The 22,838-nt window shown below is 47.7% G+C and overlaps 1 protein-coding gene across 4 annotated transcripts in view; it reads left to right on the plus strand.

The window, feature by feature from the left end:
- The window catches only part of Smco4 (single-pass membrane protein with coiled-coil domains 4), a 57,066-nt gene that overhangs the window by 12,151 nt on the left and 22,077 nt on the right, over positions 1 to 22,838 (plus strand). For 2 of the 4 annotated variants that reach the window (XM_041657414.1, XM_041657416.1), the window contains exons 2-3: positions 17,243 to 17,281; positions 21,406 to 21,482. The gene's annotated coding sequence lies outside the window, so the exon portion shown is untranslated. The remainder of the gene's footprint in view (positions 1 to 17,242; positions 17,282 to 21,405; positions 21,483 to 22,838) is intronic. The other 2 variants (XM_041657415.1, XM_041657418.1) reach the window with 1 other exon arrangement.

A 22,838-nucleotide genomic window follows, 5' to 3' on the forward strand; every position in this document is an offset into this window, starting at 1 on the left:
GGACTTGGCCATGTCTTGGGGCCTTTCAGGCTTATGGGATGCTGTGAGATCTGAGTTCAGCGTCCCCACATTGGGACTGCAATACTAAATTCTTTTCTCATTCCTGCTGCTTTGGGAAAGTCACGTGCCACCCTGGGCCTCGGTTGGAGATATTATTGGGGCTACTTGCCAGAGCACAGATGACTCAAAAACAGCTGCATTACTGGGAACCCCACCCCATCATGGGCAGTGGCACGGAAATCCCGTCCTGGAGCTCCCTGCACAGCTTGCAGGCAGCTCCACTGCCAAGCCTCTGCTCGTCTCTCCCTGCAGGATGGATGAGAGGACCAGACGACCCTCTCTTCCTTGTGCCCCCCTCTCTTCCTTGTGCCCCCCTCTCCCACTTGGGCAGCCTCTTGGCCTCATCTCCTTATGTGGGCACCCCTTGAGGGTAGGGCTATTCTTTTTATTGAGAACCTGACACATTGAGACTCCCCTAGAAGTCATGGCCAGCATCTCTAGCACCCCATTCCTACTGTCCAGCCTCCAGGGTCCTCGCTTCCTAGGCAATGGTGCTTGGGAGGGAGGTACAGAGGGGAGGACTTGGCTGAACCCCCACATTGCTTCTGGAGGCAGTGGCTTCAGTTGCTTGGCTAATCTCCGTGTTTTCTCAAGTCTCACATAACTTTCTTTCCTTGCCTTGAACAAAGGCCCTTTATTTCTGGGGGTTGTTTTCATAACTCAAGGAAAAAAATGGGTCATGACTACAGGATTTTACATATATTACACTGTAAATTTACTGAGAAGTGCATTTGCACAGGAGAAATACTAGAAGGTTATTTCCCTGGTTAGCTATATTTTGTATTCTTAGAAATTTGCATCTTTCTTTTCTTTTTGAGACAGGGTCTTATGTATGTCAGGCTGGTCTCACACCTGCTGTGTAGCTGAAGATGACCTTGACCCTCTGATCCTCTTACCTCCTCCCTGCAATTGCCGGGATGATGGGGTGCCCCATCATGTCTAGTTCTTGTGGTGCTGGGTACTGAACTCAGGGCTTCATGCTTGCTGGACAGCATTGTACCAATTGACATATATCTCTAGCTCAGATACGGTTTCTGTAAGTAGCAATTTATTATTAATATTGTTTTGTTATCATTGCTACTTACTAGAATTTAGTAGGTACCAGACATTGTAAGACATACCTTTACAATATCTTATGTAATCTAATAAAATTATTTATCAAAATATAAATAATAATCTTTTATTACTGTGATAAAGTATAAACAGCATGAAGCTTCTTACCCTTGTAATTTTTTTTTTGTACATAGTTCAAGCTGGCTTTGAACTTGTGATCTTCTTGCCCCTACCACTCTCAGTATTGGGATTATAGGTGTATGCCACCACTCCTAGACTCTTATTTATTTTTATCTATGTGTGTGTACACAACTTTCAGACTCGCTGGAGCTGGAGTTATAGGTGGTTGTAAGCTACCAGGTGGGAGTGTTGGGAACTGAATGCAAGTCCTCTGGAAGAGTAAGGTGTACTCTTAACCCCTAGGCCATCTTTCCAGCCTCCTACTCCTGGCCTCTTAAACTGTTTTCATGTGTACAGTTCAGGGCTGTATCTCTGCTGTTAGGTCCTTTCCTGAACTTACCATTCTATATCTGCGGAGGCTGAGACTTGAGCAGAGTTATTGATGAGGATCCCAGTGTACATTCCAGAGACCATCCTTAATGCAGCACTGATAGCTGCCTACTGGGTACTCTGGTTTGTGGCTGTGGGGGTCCCTGTGTCTTATCCTATGCTTACCCCACACTGGCTATACAAAGTTGTTCACTTGTGTTTGTTTCTCTAGAGATTTCCAGCAGTGGGGGATGTGTATTGGTTAGGGCTGTGCTGGTCAGCCTGACTTTGTGGTATTGAAGCTGGTGGTTATTGTGCTCGTTACTGAGAAGGTGGACGCGTATAGACTGCCTGCTGGGATTCTGTCTGTAGAATGACAGAGTGGCCTGTGGCAGAAGAGTGCCTGGCACTTAGATATGTGAGCCCAGTGAGTCTGGGTGATGCAGAGAGCAAGCATTGAACTTGGAGTTCGAAGGTCCACGTTTCAGTCTTCATGCTTGGTCTTGTTTCTTCTCTCCCTCCTTCCGTCCCTCCCTTCCTCCCCCTCCCTTATTTTATTTTGAGATAGCTCTCCTGTTGGGGTTGTTGGGGAGGGGGCTGAGCCCAGAGAGGGAGGAGGACGTTGGATCTGAAAGGTTGGTTTTACTCTGCTTTGCCGCCGGCAGGCTCCCTCTACCCTTGCTTAGCTGGTGAGGGGGACTATTCCTCTGTGTACTCAGTATTGTGTACCCAGTGCCAAATGCTCCGCACTTCACCCCGCGGAGTCCTTAGATCCGCTCTACAAGACTCACCTTCCCTGCTGAAGGGAGTTGTCATTTAGAGGTCCCAAGGGCTTCTAAGTGCTAGTGCTGTTCTCTGGCTGGCTTGTTTGAAACCCAGACTTGCTTTGTTCTCTAACCCTTTGAGGGAGTGGCTGGAAGTTGTGCTATGTTGCTATGTGTGTGTATTTGTGTTCACCTTGGTAGACCCACTGTGTGCAAGACACTGAAAGATAACGGGGGAAGATGGGGTAGCTCTCACAGAAGCCCTGGTTTCATGAGGGAAGTCACAGGACGGTGAAGGCTTCAGTAGCATGAACAGGCACTGGCAGAAGACCAGTGACCCTTGGTCTGCATAGGCAGAAGTGCTTTGCTGGAGAATCAGAGGGCACAAGCAGTTGGCATGCCTTTTCCACTCTGCTTTTCAGCAGCTGTTCACTCGGTGGCTTGTAGTGGGTGCCCACCTGTCTCAGCACCTTGAGCTTGCTTTGGAGCCCTCTCTGCTGCGTGCCTCATGTGACACAGGATGGTCTAAGCAGGGCTCTGCTGAAGCTAGCGGCCCCGTCTCACTATCTGCTTGGTTTCTGCTTTGAGACTGGTTTGGTACTGGACGACTAAGTAGGTCACAGATACATGTTTTGAACGAGTTTGGCTACCTTCCATGGATGTTTAATTTCCAGAGCAAATCCGGCTGGCCTCATTTGCTCAGGAGACTGGCCACAAGCTCTCTGCTTCATTTCAGGGTATCTCTGTAAAGTGTGAAGATGCTGGAACAGGAGACACTATGACTCCCCAGGGCCTTCTGGGGAGCGGTAGCAGAGAGACTGTGGAACCCTTCAGAGGCCAGGTGTTGGGTGGGATCTTCCTACCCCACTTTTCCTAAGTTTGCTGAAATCCCTTGATTCTCACTAACTGCATGAACTCACCTTCTGAGAAATCAGGTTTATTTCTGTAGCGATTTTTATTTTCGCTTCTGTTGTAAGTCAGTAGCTGTTTGTTGTTGACTTGCTGTGTGCTGAGCTTTTTCTGAAGTCCTCACAAAATCCTCACAGCCACCTTGGAAAGTGAGGCGGAAATGGTAGGGTCAAAGACCCCACACAGCACTGCTGGCCGGAGTCTAGCCTTTTGTACACTGCTGGTTTTGATACCCCCATGTGGGGTGAGTGCTTGGTTGAGGCTGTGTGGGCTGCTCTGGCCTCTTTTTGAAGGAAGAATGGCTGTGGGTATTGGGGACTTGGATGCTGTTGTAGTAGGAGCTTTGGGCTGCTTCCCGCCTCCCGGCTAGCTTTATCCGAAATAATTACACGGAAACTGTATTCTTTTAAATACTGCTTGGCCCATTAGTTCTAGCCTTTTATTGGCTAGCTCTTACATATTGATCTAACCCATTTCTAATATTCTGTGTCACATCACAAGCTGGCGGCTTACCAAGGAGATTCTTAACCTACGTCTGCCTCGGAGAGGAGAATCATGGCGACTGCCTGACTCAACTTCTTCCTCCCAGCATTCTGTTTTGTCTACTCCACCTACCTAATTTTCTGTCCTATCAGGCCAAGCAGTTTTCTTTATTAGTTAACCAATGAAAGCAATAGATAAGATACAGGACCCACCTTCATCAGGATGCAGGGCGGAGGAGGAGTTCCCTGGAGCTAGTGTGAGGTTGTGGCTTTTTCACCCTTCAGTGACTTTTCTCTTGCCTTGCTAGGTGTCTTCACCCAAGCCTCCTGAGTGTGGGCGATGTTGGTTAAGACCCCTGCACTGTTCAGGTGTTGACATTATTGCCTTCCACTAGCCCAGTGTGTACTCTAGCTGTTCACCAGACTGTTAGTCTTTCCTGCCCTCCCGCCTGCCTTCCTGCCTTCGCCTTCCTGCCTTCCTGCCTTCCCTTCCTGCCTGTGGTTTGAGGAGCAAGTCTGAGTGTAGAGGTGGCTGAGTGCTTCATCTTGCTCTCTAGCTTTGGCAGTCCTGAAGGGGACATTGCTATTCCAGGTTGATGATTGTCTTATTAGAACCTGGAGGTGGTCTGCCCAGGGATTGGCTTAGCCAATATCCCTCAGGGTCACCATCGTCCATCTCCATTTACAGATGCATGTTATGGCAACCTGGCACTTAGATAGCATGCTTTCTTTTTTTTTTTTTTTTTTTGGTTTTTCGAGACAGGGTTTTTCTGTGGTTTTGGAGCCTGTCCTGGAACTAGCTCTTGTAGACCAGGCTGGCCTCGAACTCACAGAGATCCGCCTGCCTCTGCCTCCCGAGTGCTGGGATTAAAGGCGTGCGCCACCACCACCCGGCAGCATGCTTTCTTTATGCTGTAGTTTCTTCTAAAATATTTTTTAGGTTCAGCACACAACAAGTCAGCTATGAGCGGATCCTACTGAAGCAAAGTAACAGTCGTTAGAAAAGGGTTCTCCTAAAAGTTTTTCCTAAAAAACAGTCTGAAAAGGTGTCTGTTTAAAATCAACTTGTGTTGTCAATGAAGCGCCTCCTCAAAATCCGCCTGGGGCTTGCTGGGACCTGCAAGCCTCTCCATCAGGAGCAGCTGTCACCTCCCAGCGTTTCCTGGCTTTGTGAATAGGGGCTGGCCACTATTTCTTTTCCTCTCTGTGTCCATCTAAATTTCCAGTAATACTTATCTGGGAAGCTATGGTGAGACACAAATGAGACTGTGTGAACCATAGAACCCGACTCATGGGCTGCTGTTTGTCTTTAGTTTTATGCCAGCTTATGTTAGAGAAAGCATCAATTTTGCTCTGCTGGCTGAGCCCTGAGACCCTCTCCTTTCCCCAAAGAGAGTGGGAGTGATCTGCTCTGTAGACCTTCGCAGGGAGACCCTGTAGAGAGCCCTGATTTGAGGGCCGGTTGTCTTGTTTGTAGTGGATAATATTGGGGTCCACTTGACATACCTGGGAAGAAGGAAGCTCATCTGAAGAATCTCCTTCATCTGGTTAGCCTGCAGTGCCCTCCCTAGGCAGGAGGTCTGGCCTGTTCCTCCGTAGCATCTGCTTGAGTTTCTGCCTTGGGTTCCCTGGATGACAGACTATAACCTAGAAGGTAAAGTAAACCTTCCCCTTAGGCTGCTTTTGGTCATGGTTTTTGTCACCACGATAGAGTCAGACTGGAATACCTGTTCTTTCTGGTTTGGGGTCTTGGTTTCAGCTGCCAAAAACCTAAGGAAACCATGGTAACCACACGGCTTTAGAAATGCCCAGACCAGGACTTGAAGGGTGAAGTGACAAGGGAGAACTGACTAATTCATTTTTATTTTATCTTAAAGTGCTTTTTTTTATTTTATGAGTATGACTGTTTTGCCCGCCTTTGTGTCTGTGGGTCACACGTATGCAGTGTGTGCAGAGGCCAGGAGAGGGCATCCCTGGAACTGGAGTAGCAGACAGTTGTAAGCTGTCATGTGGGTGCTGGGACTCAAACCCTGGTCCTTGAGAAGAGCATCCAGTGCTCTTGACTGCTTGTTCATCCTGCCAGCCTCAGTTTATTTATTCTTCGACACAGGTTCTTACTCTGTAGCCCAGGCTGGCCCTGAACTCATGGTGATCCTTCTGCCTCAGTCTCCTGAGTGCTGGAATTACAGATATGAGCTAACATGCCAGGCAAAACTGCTTAGAAACAGTCTTTAGAACATGAGTGTTGGTTACCTGCACTTTGAACACGGTCGCTTACTGAGTAATCATCATGAGCTCACTCTGAAAGCCCCTTAGCCACCTCTCAGAACACTGTGTGTGCAGCTCTTGCTGTCTAGTGAGAACTCTCCCCCCAACCCACCCTCCTTCCTTTAGTGTTCATAAACTCGAGTGTAGACAAGTACAGGGAGCCAGGAAACCACCTCGGTGTTTAGTCTTCAGGATTCCAGTGCTGTATGTATTTGCCATGTGTTCTTGAGTTATTCTCATTATTTCAAGGAACTCATAACCCTGTAGGGCAGAGAGGCCTCAAGTTCTGGTCGTGTTCATGAACCGAAAGTCACACGAGGGTTCTTTCCTTTAGTATTGGTCTTGGTGAGATGGGGTGGAGGTGCTGACTGTCGAGTCTGAATTCATCAGACATGAGACCGCTTGCAAGTTTGGTCTTCTACTGATAGCTCTGCAGTGGGACGAAGGGCTGGGAGTCTCAGGGTCAGAAGTCCTTCCTTGGACTCCCTAGACCCTGTCCTGTGTCCATCAGCTACCACTTACCTGTGTGCCTGTCAGGGAGCATGCCTGTGGCTTCTGTTACAGCTGGAAGAACAGCTGGAGAAATGTGCAGGTCAGTGTGCCAAACGGTGTTCCCACAAGGGACCATAAAGGGGGTCTTGCCTTAGCTTTATGAATAAAGAAAACAGGAAGATGGTGGAGATCAGGAAAATACCACCTCAAATATGTGAATTTGGACTTCAGATGTGTCAGCGTGTACAGGAAGGGGAGTGATCTGAGCTCCCTTTGTCTGAAGATGCATCCTGAAGCCAGGGATGATTGTACGGATGCCATGGGAAAGGGGGAGCCACATCACACTCACTTTGCCACAGGATGCTTCTGTTTTCTTCTTTCCCAGAAATCAGTTCTTCCCTAGATCGCCTGCATTTCCCTCCTTCCCTGGGGCATTTTGCTTCCTGATCCCTCTGCACTCTGGTCCCTCAACATGATGCCCCATGTAGACGGATCTATCTACTGTCAGCTTTCCTTATGGACTCACTGGTCGATGCCTCCAGGGCAAACGGTGGTGTCTTCATTCTGCTGCAGAGATGAGTGTGTGACAGAAGCTTGGACTGTGCAGCTTGAGAAACCCAGGAATGAATTCTTATGTGACTTTGGATGCCCCCTCCATCCTGAAGCTGGGTATGAAAACATGCCTACCTCAAAGATACTGGAGCTGACATGAGCTGGCCCAGAGCCAGGCATCTGCAAGCGCCATCTGCTGCTCTTGGTTTTGTGTTTAGGGTTGAGAAAGACGATGTGACTCACTTTGGGGTCAAGGTGCAGCTGGAGCCGTGCTCCCCATAAGAGGCCCCTTCTTGAACTTTGAACTGAACTGGGAACTTCACCTGTGGCTTGATTGTGGCTGTTGAAGTAGAACAGGTGTGTAGTTAAGAAATTTCCTGGTTTTATACTTCCCTAGATGGGGAAGTGGGACTCCGCTGGAGTTGGAGGAGCTGATGAAGCAGCTTGGGACAGCAGGCACTTTTTATTTTCTGAAACAGTGTAGCAGTTTAAGGGAACCTGGAGGCTTTGTATCCAGGTCAGTGACGGTTTTAGTGGACTCTCTGGTCCGGCAAACAGGGTTCTGAGGTTCTTCTCTGGCCTTAGCAGCCCTGCAGTGAAGCAAGGCCATGACTGGCCACCCACACATCCTCCCACACGGTTTGTGGAGGGCGTCTGTGCTGAGTTTTAACATCAGCTCTTGTTTTTGAGTCTGAATCTGTTCGATTCTGTCCCTTAGGCCGGAGTGTCATGAACTCTCCCTCCCTTTATCTCTACAAGTGGGCTTTTCTTTTCTTTTTTCCCCCTTTCCTTCTTTTGGTGCTGGAAGAGGCAACAGTGGTACATGTTTGTTGTGTTATGAGCGGCGGGCTACTTTCCCGGCCGCCCGCACGGCTAGCTTTACCCGAAATAATTACGTGAAAACTGTACTCTTTTAAACATTGCCTGGCCCATTAGTTTTAGCCTCTTAACCCATTTTTAATAATCTATGTAGCACCATGAGGTGCGCTTACCAGGAAAGATCTTAACCTGCATCTGTCTGGAGTGGGAGACGAATGGCGACTTCCTGACTCAGCTTCTTTCTCCCAGCATTCTGTTCTGTTTACTCCACCCACCTAAGGGTTGGCCTATCAAATGGGCCTAGGCAGTTTCTTTATTAATTAACCAATGAAAGCAACAGATCAGAAAGAAATCACTCCCACATCACATGTTGAGAATTAGCCAATGACAGTTTCTACCTCCTACTTTATTTGAAATAGAATCTGTCCCTCCCTGCTGGCTAGCAACATAGTGTCTTTAGAGTCAAGCCTAATGGTTAAGCCTGCAGACTTTCAGCCAGGCTGACTCTGACTCCGTTTCTGTGATTTGGGTGAGTACCTCAGTGCTTTTCCTTTTTCCACTTGCATGTGTGAGTGTGCGTGTGTGTGTGTGTGTGTGTGTGTGTGTGTGTGTGTATACATATGGGGTTCAGGACTGTGGAAGCCCAGGATTGATGCTGGAAGTCATCCCTGATCAGTCTTCAACCTTACTGAGGCAGGGCAGGGCTCTGATAGGGCTGGTCTTGCTGGCCAGCTTGTGGGCCACCACACCCCACTGGCATTTCCATGGGTGCTGGAGATCTGAACTCTGGCCACACTTGGTGGCAAGTGTTTGAACCGTTGAGTGATCTCCCCAGCCCCCTGTCAGGTCCAAAGGAGACTCTATTTCCTCAGATTGTGGCAGTCAGACAAAAGTTAGCATTCCTCAGGAACTTGTGAAAAACCCTCTACCAGAGGCTTCTTTTCCCTCATCACTAGCAGGAGGGACAAATGGCTTTAGTGGTGACTGTTAGCATGCCAAATGTGTGCTGGTCTCTAGGCTCCCACAGCATCACATCTTTTAGAGCCCACGCTGGCTTCCTGGCTCTTTTCACCCCATACCCCTGAACTGTTCCAGCTTACAGGCTTCCCTTCACCAACCTTTCCTTCTTCTAACCCTGCTGTTTTGGCTGTGCGCTTTCTTGGTCTCTGTCTGTGTCTTCTACCTCCCCTCTCTGCTCCTGTTTCTCTCCTGGCCCGGCCCAGCCTGCTGCCTGTGTCCAGTCTACTGCTTTCTCTCTGTGCTCTGGATTCTAACAGAAGTCTCTGGTAGATCTCCTTCATATCGACAATAACAATCTTCCCCTTGACCGTATCATGGAGTGGCCATGTTGTCAGTTTATCGCCCTCGTGAGCTTCGTTGTTGTAAAACAAGGGTGTTGTCCACCTGCTGTGGGTCCTTGCTGACTCAGACATTCTGCTTTTCACTGCCTGTGTCTTGCTCGCTTTAGGTAGAGTGGTATGGTGTTGGCTGCAGCACTGGGGGTCCCCCTTTCCAGTAAGGACTCGTAGCTACTCTGTCATATGTTGGCCCTGATCATCCTTGTTTTTTTTTTTTTTTTCTTACCTCAATTTAATTTGCGGTGTCTTTCCCTTTTCCTGGCTGTGGCAACACCTCTTGCACCTGCTTTTTGCTAGCATGTTCTGCCGCTTGGCTTGCTTGCTGTGTTTGTGTCAAGTTTCAGCTTGGCTGAGTCTCACACCTAGGGGAGCTTACAAATGAGGGTGATCCCATTGCCTTGCTGTTGGCTTTTACATCTTTCCTCTCTTTTTCTTTCTGCATTCATATCCCCGCCCCCATCGCTTCCCGGGAAGAATCCCTGATTAGAAAGGAGGGGCTTTGTGATCCACAGCCCCTTGCTTTCTTTTTTTGTTTGCTCAGGGCTTCCAGTTGGGAAGAGGTTGCTGGAGTCAGTTTTGTATAATTTTATATGCATGTGCTTCTTCGTCAACCCCAGCATTTGCAGAGTGAGTCTCTGGCCCTCCATTGATGTCTCAGGCTTATCTCCCTACTCTGCTGGACAAGAATGCACAGTGAATTAATTGAGTTGTTTTTGTCCCATTTCCTGCCTTACCGAACACCTGTGTGGTGAATGCTGCCAGCTCCCCTGCCTCTTACCTGATTGGCCAGCTGTCCCTGCCACATTAGTTGCTTGCTTCTATCAGAAATGTCAGTCTTCTCTTTTGAAGTCACTCAACAGTGTTGTTCTAACTTAAAGGTGCACTGCATGCTTGCTCTTTTGGTACCGTCCCTGCGTTCCCACCTTGCTGTCGCCCTTATAATCACTGGTGACCACAAACCTCGCGAAAGCTGCTGAGAGACTAAGAACCCTCAAGGGTGTCAGTGTGCTCTGCACGGGTTCCCATGCTTGCTTGTCTTTTCCATGGCCTCATTTTGACCCAGTCTTTTGTAAGGGCCCGACCTCTGAAGAGATACAGCAGAGATAGGCTTTAAAGACTGCAGATGGGTCCTGGGTTCATACCATCCATCCCAAAGGCAAATGTGGCTTTACCAAGAACAAGAATGTGGGCAGAGGATGAATATAACCCAACCACAGATACTGTCCCTATCTGCAGCCTGTGCTTTTCCCTTGCTAGTTTCCTTTGGTTGAAATGTCCCAGAGCCAGCTTTGTGGCTCCTGGTGAAGTTATAGCTTAGGTGACATTTTGCTGCTTAAAATCCAGCTGAGCTCTTGGGGTCTATGCCCAGGAGTGCTTTTGTTGGACCATGTAATAGCTCTATTTTTATTTTTTGAGAAACATCCTGTGGTGGTTTGAAAGAGAATTCCCCCATGGCCTCATTTGTTTGAATAGCTGGTCCCTTGTTAGAGGAACTCTCTGGGAAGGATTAGAAGGTGTGGCCTTGATTGGAGTGAGTACGGCCTTCTTGGAGGACCTATGTGAACTTTGAGGTTTCAGAAGCCCACGCCAGGCCCCGTCTCGTTCTCTCTCTGCCTGTGGATCAGATGTGAGCTCTCAGCTGCCATGCCTGTCTGCTGGCATCCTCCCCACCACGATGGTGATGGACTAATCCTCTGAAACTGTAAGCCTCCAATTAAATGCTTCCTATGGTCATGGTGCCTCTTCACTGCAATAGAATAATAACTAAGACACCTTCATACTTATTCCCTTAATGGCTATACTGGGTTATATTCCCACTATCGGTGAACAGTGTCTTTGCCTTACCTCAGCTGAAAAAAATCAGATAGGCAGCTAGACCTGTCTCTGTGAAGGTGAGATTCTATAATGACCTCATACAGCTTGGGTGGGGCTCTTCAGTGAGGGGACAGAAGTAAGTGTGGAGTTGGTTGGCAAAGCTGGGATCCTGGTTTGTCGCTCTGTGCCATGGGCAGATTCGTCAGGGAAGTGATCTTTGTCCTCTCAGCAAGTTTAAAGAAGGCCTCACATTGGTGTGTCCCATTAAGGTTGTCGGGAGAGAGAGGGATGGGAAGTGCCGGGCATGCTGCAGTGCTCAACAGACATCTGTCTGTATCCCAGTGAGGAGATCAGGCTGTACCTTCCCTCCCTCCCTCCCTCCCTCCCTCCCTCCCTCCCTCCCTCCTTCTTCCCTCCCTCCCTCTCCCTCTCTCTCTCTCTCTCTCTCCCTCTTCCCTTTCTCTCTCTTACACAAGATAGAAACTCACTCACTCACACACCCTTTCTTTCTCTCTTACACATAGAGGATACGTTCACCCATATTCATATCCCCACTCCTACCCCTGCCGTCCAGCCCTGGTGGACCCTGCAGCTTAGTAAGGCCTGGGGAAGGTCTTCTTGGTCCTTAGTGGAGTAAGGTGGGAGGGTGGAGGCTACTCTTATGGGTAAAGAAATAGCTTTGTTTCTTCATGTTCGGTCCACACTGGTGGAGTAGGCTTTCTAGTTTTGGGATATTGTTTGTCTATACATGAGTCCCCTGAGCCTCTCCTTTCTTGTCCTGTTTTCTCCCAGTACCCCAGCTGCAGTTAGTGGTGTCTGCTGGGATGCTTGCTGCTTACCATCGGTGCTTGCCAGTCTAGTGTCTGCAGGTTAGATCTGATGTAGAGAAGAGTTCCTGATACACTTTATCAGGAAGTGTACAGATTTCACTAGTTCATCCCCCTCAACTACATCCTTTCCTTTGTCCCGGATGAACAGAACCTTTTTCTTTTGGGACTCACACACTTAAGAGTTGTGGACTCTGACTTTTGACAATTCCCTAGACTTGCCTTTTTCTTAGGGACTCTAACAGGAGATGATTATTTTATTAAGTGCCTGGCATTAATGAATCCACTATCCTGAATATTATTAATATTCTAAACAAAATGTGCGGTGAGCACAGTTAATCTTTCAAGTTGTAATCCCAGAATTGCTTGACCTGACCTATGTATCTACAGGAAACAAATGAATGGCTCTTGAAAAAGGATGGCCTCTTCTGTGCCCGAAGAAGGCCTTTTCTGAGTTAATTGTGTCCTGGGGAGCAGAGAGTGCCGTCTCCAAGTCAGACAGGGTGTCCTCCATGTCCCGAGATTTCGGAATAATTGCGTGCGGATTTGGCCTTCAGTTTGGGTGCTGGCATGACTCTTCCTCAGCTGCATTGTTCTGGTGTCTGTGTGTCACCAGTGCCATGGGGATGATTGAGGATGGCAGTAGGAGGTGGCCTAAGTCCTTAGCTGTGCGGGAATGCGTGACAGACGCAATCGCTGCTGTAGAAATGGTGGCTTCAGGAACAGCATAAGGCCGTGAGTCTAGAAATTGTGAATCTGAATGTAATATTCAGGACCTAATCAATTAGTCATTGTTAAAATTGGCCTCTTGCTGCTGGGTGCCATTCTGTGCAGGGTGACAGTGGTGTGGGAGGAAGTACAGTCTCCTGATCCCACAGGCTGAAACTGCTCTGTCTTCTGAAATCCCCAGCCTCATGTTACACCCCCACTCCAGACACTTCAGAGGGTCTTTGCCCTTTCCTGTCCCTCACTAGTGACCCAGTGCCCACCAAATCCTGTGGGCTCTGCTGCCTTCACTCATCCCCTGACTTGAAGCCAACATCTCTAAGATTAGGTCATTGTCCTTGTTACTAGATTCTGAAATCAGCTTTTCAAAGACACAGGAAGAAAAGGGCAGAATGGAAATGTTGGAGGTTCTGCATGTAGTCAGACAGATGTAGTTGGTGAGACTCGTGTGTGGCAGTGGTTTCATAACCGTGGCTTATACTGGCAAGGGCTTCGTGTGCACTGATTTATCTGTCCCCAGCAACATTCTAGAGAGTGGTGCCAATGTTGTTCCTACTGCTTTCCATTTGATGAAACAGTCCCAGGAGCTTGCGGAGCTGGCCTAGGGACCCAGGTAACGCTAGCATTCCAGGGAGGCCGTGTGTGTTTGTGAGCATGTGCATGTTCCTGCGTGTAAAGTGTCCTACTTACATGTGGCCACTGAGTAAAAGCTGGAATGGTTCTGTGTGATAGAGCCCTGTACAGCCACACTTTCTTATACAGAAAGAGCAGTGCCTTCCTTCAGGGAAACCTCTCAGAGCCTGTTCACTTCAGAGTATGAAATCTGGGTGGTCACAAGGCACCCTGTCTCTGGTCTCTGCTGCTTTCCCAGCTCCTCTCTGTTGACTATCAATCTTCTTACTCTTTGGTCTCTCAGCACCTTGATAAACCTGGTCACCTCAGACTTAGGTCTCTTCATGACCTTTACTAGTTGGCTGTGCTTAGAACAGTCATAAAGAAAGTTTCCTGCTCACTTAAGACCTGTCCAAAGGCACTGAGGACAGCACCTGGCATGCCAAGAAGATACTGACTGTTCCATTATCTGGGGGAGGCAAAGAAGAGGGAAGAATCAAATTGATCATGTCTGTCAAAATGGTCTTTAGTCTTCTTTGTGCCTGACCTTTTTGGGATACATTTAATTGGCTATCTTTATTACATAGACTAGGTCAAAATCTTTTAGATTTTATCTGTTTATTTACTGAACTCCCAACATCTACTCCAAGTGAAAGCTGATCTGCTGACCCACTCCCATTGGGTGAGCTTTCCATTCTGCTGGGGTCTGAAAGTCCTAGACCTTAGATCAAGAGAGCAGTCAGATCTGGGGGATGGCTCAGGTGGTGAAGCGCTTGCCTAGCAATCATGAAGGCTTGAATTTGAATTCTGGTACCAACATAAAAAAGGCAAATCTCTGTGGTGAAGTCTGGATGGAAAATAAGACATTATGCATGAAAAAACAAGGTGGAGACTGAAGAAGACACCTGAGGTTCACCACTGGCCTCTACACACAGATGTATGCATGCACATGTGCGCTCTCTCTCTCTCTCTCTCTCTCTCTCTCTCTCTCTCACACACACACACACAAGAAAGTGAACAGTGGAACATTCTTGTGCTCCATAAGCCAGGGCTGGCAATAGCTGGCAGCTGACCTCTAGGTGATCCTGACCCAGGGGAGGGAACAGGGTATGAACGGTCCATGGGATTAACCATCCTGTTGTCCAGGAAGCCAGCTATTTCTTTAACCTTTCCTGCCTTGGGTTTCCTGCTGGGCAGAGTACTTCTGTGATGCAGGCTGCCTGGCACCAAAGAGGCTACGTAGACCCAGGCCTTGGTCAAGGACAGATCTCTTCAGCTAGACATGCGTGATCTTGGCCAAACCCATTCAAATTCCTTCTCCACTTCTAAGATGTGAGTGAATTTTCAGACTCTGACAGCTGGCCTCGGGAGCCCTCAGCAGGTATTGACTCTAAAACCCTAGATTCTGATTTGGCTCTGAAGTAGAGCTGCTCTGATAATATCAGATAATCTCTGATAATCTTGCTTGTGGAGCGCCTGCTCTGTCCCAGACCCAGGCTCACAGTGCCACCCTTCTGTGGTGTCTCTTGCCCACCATCCTGGAAAAGATGGTGGGCCCCTCATTGTGCAGAAGAGGAAACTGAGGCCCCATGAGCTTGAACAATTTGCCATTGTTTTCCATCCAGAACTTTTGTGATTTAGCAGATCGCTGTGTAAGTTGATTGAGTGAATTTGCAGCGCTCGGTCCAGGTTGGAGTAAGCAGATATTTTCCAGGGCATATGCTTGCTCAGGAGGTCAGCTGGACCTGACTCTTTCTGCTCCCCCTCCCTTCTCCAGCAGTGGGGTGCAGTGTGTGGAGATTGGCTGAGGCCCACACTCAAGCTCTGCCAACAGAGACCATTGTCCTCTCCTCACTGCCTTATCTTCCTGTCTGTCTGACTATGTACATACTGATATACCCCCTAGCATCTGTCTGTAGCCCAGGCTATCCTAGTTCTCAGCTGCCCCACTGCTCGGCCTCGAGAGTTGGGATTGCAGCTGGGTGCTTTCTTTTTCCTCTTTGCTCTTCAATTTGCTGTTCTTTGCTGGCCCCTGTAATTTTATTTTCTAGACTTGCCTGAAATGCATCTTGATTTTGGCATCTTCAGAGATTTAAAGCCCTGCATTTGTTGCCATGATTTCCTTCACTTTGCAGGATTTTATTTGGATACAAGTCTGCTTTATAAGCTCTGGCTTTTCTTCTTTCTTCTTCCGCCATTAAATTTTAATATCTCTCCATTTCTGCTCTTTTGTAGAAATTTGTGTTTCATTTTTTAGGATGTAATAATGGGTCTTTGGGGCTCTGCATTGTGACTTCCCATCGTATTTGTCCTTAGATCATTTGTCTGTGGCGCGCAGAGTGCTTTTGTTTGCCTTGCTTAGAGACCAGTCTGCAGTGGCACTTGTGGTAGCACTCCCCCTTCCCTGGCCTCTTGGAAGATCAGTTCCAAGTGCCACCACAGTATTAACCTCCATTCCTCCATTCTCTGACCCCTACGACACCAGACTAGTGCTTGGGTTTAGGACTCTTCTAAGTCCTAAAATTAGAGAGGTTTTCTTGAATAGGGTGTGTGTGTGTGTGTGTGTGTGTGTGTGTTTGTAACATGAGGGGCCTGCGCGTTGGGGTTTTCGTCCTGCCCAGTATCCCACAGCCGGCAAGCCCCAAAGAAAATCACACAGAGATCTCCATAAGTTATAAAACTGATTGGCCCATTAGCTCAGTCTTCTTATTAGCTCTTGTAGCTTATATTAACCTATTATTCTGATCTATGTTAGTCATGTGGCTCAGTACCTTTCACAGTGGGGCAGATCATATGTTGCTTCTTCGGAGTCTGGGCAGGAGTTCGGAGGGATCTTCCTGCTTCCCAGAATACTCCTGTTCTTCTTGCTCCACCTTTACTTCCTCTCTGGTTGACCCACCTATACTTACTGCCTGTCCAATCAGTGTTTATTTAAAACAGGATTGACAGAATACAGACAATTCTCCCACACCATGTGTTTATGTATGAGAGAATATGAGTGTGTGTGAGGGAGAATGTGTATGTGAGAGAGAATCTCACTGTTGTGTGTGTGTGTGTGTGTGTGTGTGTGTGAATGTGATGGAGGAAGGTCATTGGTTAAAAAAATAATGAAACTGCTTGGCTGGCCCTCATAGGTTAAAACATAGGTGGGAGGAGTAAACAGAACAGAATGCTGGGAGGAAGAGGAAGTGAGCTCAGACTGTCAGCTCTGCTCTCTGGAGCAGAGATGCCAGGCTCCTCTCTCCTGAGCACACGCAATGAAGCTCCGACCCAGGATGGACGTAGGCTAGAATCTTCCTAGTAAGCGCACCTAGCGGTGCTATGAAGATGATTAGAAATGGGCTAAGTTAATATGTGAGAATTAGCCTAGAAGAGGCTAGATAGAAACGGGCCAAGCAGTGTTTAAAAGAATACAGTTTCCGTGTAATTATTTCGGGTAAAGCTAGCCGTGCAGGCGGCTGGGTGCCTGAATGTAACCCGCCGCTCCTATTTCAACATGAATGTATACGGCAGAGTGCTTACAGCGCGAGTCTGAGGATGACCTTGACTCTTGGTCTTTAGGTACCTTTTGCCTTCTGTCTGAGACATTTGTCATTGACTGGAACTTGGCTGCAGAGGTCAGGCTGGCCCACACGTTCCTTGGAATCTGTATATGTATGCTGCTCCTATTGCCAGCGTACCCGCCTTGTACTTGAGTTCTGGGGTCCAAGCTGTGGTCCTTGTGTTTTCAAGGCCTTTCCCCAGCAAAGCCATCTGAATACCTTTCATGTAGACAGACCATGTCTAGAAACTTTTATATAGTAGAAATGACTTCAGAATATTAAGTTAGATATAACAATAATAACCAGGCTTCATAGTATCTAGACATTCTTTGTGTGTGTGGCATTTGCATGTGTTTGCACACCTCTGTCATCTTTGTGTGTCCGTGCGTGCATGCGTGTCTGAATGTGCTAATGTGGAGGCTTGAAGTTGGTGCTGGGTATTTTCCTCAATGACTGTGTACTCTTTCTCCTTAGGTGGAGTCTCTTGCTGAGCCTGGAGCTCCCCAATTCCAGGTAATTTAGCTGACTAGTTTGTCCTGGAGCCTTTCCTTTTTAAGTACTGGGCTCACAGGTGGCCGAGTGGCTCCCAACCTTTATGTGGGCTTTGGATGGGAATTCCTATTCCTGCGCTTTTGAAAGTGTTTCTCCAGCCCAGCTGCACATTCCTAATGAAAATAACAATTTCCAGAACAGGACATCAGTAAGAAGAGTGGCTGGAATTTTCTGTTGTCTCAAGGCTCTGCGTTTGTCCTGTTTCGGGGTCACCTGGTGGTCATTTGTTCTGTGAGGTTCATCTTGGTTGACAACTCTACACACCTGGAAAGGGAGAGCCTCAGTTGAGGAATTACCCCTACCTGTGTCTGATTGCCCTGTGGGCATTTCTGTGGGGGTGGGGTGGGGGGGTCTCTATTGATGTGGGAAGGGCCAGCCTGCTGTGAGCAGCACCATCCCCAGGCAAGTGGGCCTGGGCTGTATGAGAAAGTACCATGTCTTCCTCCTAATAATCGTGTACTCTGGCCTTTCCCTTTTTAAAAAGATTTATTTTATTTTTATTTATGTGTGTCTGAGCATGTGGGCCAGAAGAGGACATTGGATACCTCAGAGCTGGAGTCCAGGTGGTTGTGAACTCCAGTCCTGGAGAATAGTCACTCAGTCCCAGCCTTTCTGTTATAACAGATGGTAAAATTGCCTGTGTTTGTTCTTGGGTGAGCCCGTAGGTGTAGACATCACTAGGTGCTGGTGCTGTGGGAAGTGGAGGGCTGGGTAGGAGACACCAACGCGTGTTGGCTAGTCACTGACATTGCAGGTGGGGGCCGCTTCCTAAGAGGTATACCATACTAGATCACTTGTCCCCAGCTGCCCTGTAGCGCTCTCCCTTGCCCATGGGTCCTTCTCTGGCTACTGCTACCAGTATCCTTGTGTTCCAGATAACATTGCTGTCAGCCATATGCCATCCTGAGTCAGCCTCCATGGCAGCATGTTGAATTTGCCTTTTTGACATGTGGGACATCATAGGTGATGTACCCATGTATCCATTGACTAGCTAATCAAACAGTTCAGAAATGTACTTAGGGAAACCTGGACTGTAGGATGGACTCTTACCGGTAGTACCCTCTGCTTTCCTCAGTGTTTCCCTCCCTGTTCTGCCCCCCAAGGTCTGAAATCAGATAACGTATAAGGTGTGTTCTCTGAACCTGGTCTGGCCTCAGCTAGAGAGAACCAGCTACTCTCTGTTTTACCTTCCTGTGAGAAATGCAGATCAGAAAGACACATCCTGCTGTCTGTTTTGGTCCAGTACTGCCCACACATTGGGGAAAACGCTAATACGCCCTGCGAGTCTGTCTGATCAAAGCACAGGTGTAGGTACAGCGAGGCTGGCTTTGGCTGTTGGGATGCACAGGAGCCTTGTGACAAGAGTCAGGACGGGGCGAGGAGACTAGGGTGCTGTTTCATGTCTCCTTCTGGAACGTTACCTGCAGAGAAATTAAACATTTACCTTCACTGGTACTCTCCGTTCTTGGCACATGATCGCAGACTTTGGGCTGACCCGGCTGTCCCCAGCACCACAAGTCTGGAGAGATGGAGGAAAACATGCCATTCTCTGCTCCCAACACAGTCTATGAGAAAGTGAGGGCTGGGGAAGTTCCCTAACAGTGTGGTAGGCCTCAGTTGGTGGTTTTCTTCAGGTGGTGGCTTGAGATTGAATTAAGATGATTATCAGGGAATTTTGGACCTCTTGATTTTTTTAGTCTTTGTGTTTGAATTAGATTTGAAGAAATACTATGAATTGCTAATTAAGAAACCCTTCTCTTTGTGAAAATAATTCACGTTAAATTATAGAAACTGGAAAAATATAAAAAAGCATAATGCTGAACATGTTTCTATTCAGGGACAATCACTAAAAACATTTTGTTGTATTTGTGTGTATTTTATATGCATAATTAAGATCATTGTATATAAATTTTGATTTGCTTTTATTGCTTAAGGCATGAGTGTTCTCTCCTGTGTTGGCTGCAGCACAGTATAGGTGTTTGCGTGGGTTTCTTGTACCTGCTGCAATGGCTTCCTATGTATGGAATGGCTGTAAACTGTGTTTCCTTGAGTTGCAAGAGACCAGAGTCCCAAATCAAGGTGCAGGCAGGACTGACCCCTCAACTGGCTATAGGCGGCTTATTCTTGGCCCTCTGCTTCTGTCAGCTGTGGCAGTCAGGTCTTATTCAGATTATTGCTTTTGTTTTGTTTTGTTTTGCAGTACTAGGATGAGTCCACACCCAGGGCCTTAGGCCAGCACTCTGTTTCGGAGCTGTGTCCCAGATTGCTTTTTAAAGTGAACAAACAAACAAAAATTCCAGAAAAAAAGTTTCTCCAGTTTTGAGTAGGCTATCACTAAGTTTCTCAGCCTGGGTTACACTCGCTCTGCAGACTCTGTTGGCCTCGAGTCCATCCTGGCTTGAACTCAAGGTTGTTGGTATCTGCTGAGTTATCCATGCAAGGTTACAGTCACAGCTTTCTGGACAGGGCTCTTGTCAGTCTGCAGAGCTTCAGAGGGGCTCTGAGGCTGTACTGTGTGGGTCTAGATCACGCAGCCCCCTCCTGCAGGCCAGATGACCGTGAGCCAGTATCGTGATTCTCAGCCACTCAGAAATGATTCTCAGCCACTCATTTTCTGATCGTGAGGTTGAAATAAAATACCGCATTCCTGAGTTGGTAGAATTGTTGTTGTTGTTGTTGTGTGTGTGTGTGAGAGAGAGAGAGAAAGAGAGAGAGAGAGAGAGAACATATACAATATATGCTTAGGGGAGTGCCTCGCTAACTTAAGAATTGCAGTTATTTTTGTTAAAAATTCTGCATAAAATGTTTTTTTATTTTAATGGCTTAATAAAATTTTATTTATGAACCCACCACATTTACTTATCCAATATTTTCCTTTTGTTGGCAAGAGCTCTTTTTGATTTTTACCTCACACAAAAGTCTACCATGGTTATTCTCTATGGTCTAGTTTTGTTCTGTCTCAGACCCGTTCCCTACTGTAGATATTGGAAAATGGAATCTGTGGCTTCAGCTTCCCAGTTTCTCAGAGTACGGTGAGCAGCCTTCCAGAAGGCTCAGACCTGCCCCTGCCGACATGGAGATACGAAAGTGTAGGCACTCTCGGGCCTCCTAAAAGTGTCTGCAGCTAAGGCTGGGTATGAGTTTGCAAAGGAACCAGTGGCCGTCGTTTTGAAATGATGTCCTGTTCTTCTGTGTCTCCAAGTCCTTTTCCGTTCATTTCTAAGTCCGAAAGCTTCCTGGGAGTTTCTGAGGTCAGCCAGGATGAGTGTTTGCAGAGGGGAGTGCATGTTAGCGGCAGGGTGATGTGTCTCCAGGTATCTGTTTTCACATGTGGTGTGGACATTTAAAACCAACTGGTTTAGTTTTGCAGCTGAACCTATGTGAGGCCCCTAGGGACGATGCTCCCAGCTCTGTGTCCAGGGAAACTCTTTGGTGGTTTACAGGTCCTGCCCTGACTATGCACTTTCCCCTGCAGTCTGGGCCTCCGTCCTAATGTCTTGTGACTCTGGATTTTAGAATTTATATTTTAGCTCTGTACTCTAGGTCCCTACATTTTCTTTCTTGAATACTTTTGGTCCAATGGTGTGAGACCCATGCCATTACTCCTCTTTTCTTTTCCCCAAGTCTTTATTTTAGAAGCCACTATGGGGGGGGGGCAGGAAGAGGGGTGAGGGGGGAGAACTGTGGTTGGAATGTGAAATGAAATTTAAAAAATAAAAAAAATATATCAAGAGGCCACTGTTTCTTCACTGTCATCCTCTGGTCCCTTTCCTGGATCAGCCTGGATCTTGTTTTACAATAGTGACTGCTGGCTACAGGAAATAGGGATGCTCTCACCAGTTTAAGTTGGCAGAAGATTGTGAGGACTCCTGGGAATGCTGGGAACAAACTCAGCAGTCTGCTGGGGGTGCTCGTAGGAGGCGCACCAGTTTGGGCTGTCTCTCGGGTACGGCGGTTGACTGTCCGTCCTTCACCTGGCAGTTGGAGGAGTGAGCATGTGTCTGTCTTCTCAGCATGGGTGGGAGTCAGGACAGATAGCCGATCTCAACACATCTCTTACTCCTTCATGTCTGATTTCTCAACAGGAGTCACTCAGGTCACCCTGACTGGAAGTCGGCTGACTGGCGTCACTGAAGCAACAGCTCCTGAGTTTGAAGAAAAGGTAAAAACTACTCATCCTTAGGAAGATGGCAGCTATGCCTCCTCTCTGCTTGGCTTGCTCTCTTCTCGCTCGTCAGAGGCCTTCCTCCAGTGTCTGCACAGGGTTGGTTTTGAACTGTGGTTGTGCCTGGCAGACCTCTCATGTGAACCTCTGGTCTGCTTGGTGAACAGTTTCATGGAACTGTCTTCTTACCTCAACATTTCACTGTAGAGTAGCCGGTTCCTTTTCTCAAACCATTATGTACCTGCAGTTATTCCAAAGAAGCTGCTGGCTGTCCCATCACTTTCTTGGTTGCTGTCCTTGGGTGACAAGTCCCAGACGCTCCTTGGGTGACAAGTCCCAGACGCTCCTTGGTGACCATAGCCACACGGTCTCTTGGGTCTAAAGTGCCTTCCCATTTGCTGGTAATTTTACACCCAGCATCCAGCTCCCTTCTCTCAGCAGTCTTGGGAGACAGGCAGGCATATGGTAGCCTTTCATTCCAAGTCAGCAAACCAGCTCACAAGTTCAGAGCTTGTTCCAAGGGCACGAGCCAGTGTGGACATAGTCTGTTTACTCCCTCCCTTGTAGCATCGTGGTCTTCTCTTTGGAAACCATGGCAGTCTGCTTGTGTAAAGAAACCTGGAGCCCCACCCTTCCCAGCCTCAAGTGGCTTTCAGGGGATTTTGCTGTCTGGTTGACCCTGCTGTTTCTCTATCGCCAGCTTTCCTCTACAGCCAGGAGCCTCCTCCGGGTACCTTCCAGTCAGCCTTGAAAGTGCCCTCTCTGCACTTAGGGCTCATTTACATGCTGGGAGTATAGTTGTTTCATATGAACGCTGCATGGTCCTACTTGATAAATCAGCTGAAGTCAGTGTCCTATCAACGATTCTGCTGCATCTGATGATGTTTTCTTTTTCATTTTTAAAATAATTGCAAATGCTCCTGTCAATCAAGGTGGCACTGCACACTGAATTGCCGTGTGGAGTTGTTTAGTTAAATGCAATTTCTAAAAAAAGAAAAGAATCAACTTTTAATTAGAAAGCAGATTGTCAACTGACATTTGATGTGTCCTTTGCTGAGGAAGTTTGAAAACAGATGCCACAGTGCTAGGCCAGGTTGTAGTCCAGAAGGAGGCAAATTCGCTTGAGAGCAGGATGCAATTTCAATGAACCATTGTTTCCTGAAATAGGCTGACCTTTCCGGTCTCTTCATTTGGAAGGCTTTCCTCTATGTTTGATACCAGTTGCCCTGGGACTGAACGGAGCCTTCTAAACAGGCCCATATTCTCCAGGTATGAGTTGCAGGACCCATGACTAATACCACCGCTCTGTTCCTAGGAATACCTGAGGGGAGAGATCAGCAGAGCTCCATGACT

The sequence above is a fragment of the Microtus oregoni genome, unplaced genomic scaffold (assembly GCF_018167655.1).
Source record: "Microtus oregoni isolate MIOR12 unplaced genomic scaffold, Mior012 000008F_ref0000371, whole genome shotgun sequence".
Taxonomy (NCBI): Eukaryota; Metazoa; Chordata; class Mammalia; order Rodentia; family Cricetidae; genus Microtus; species Microtus oregoni.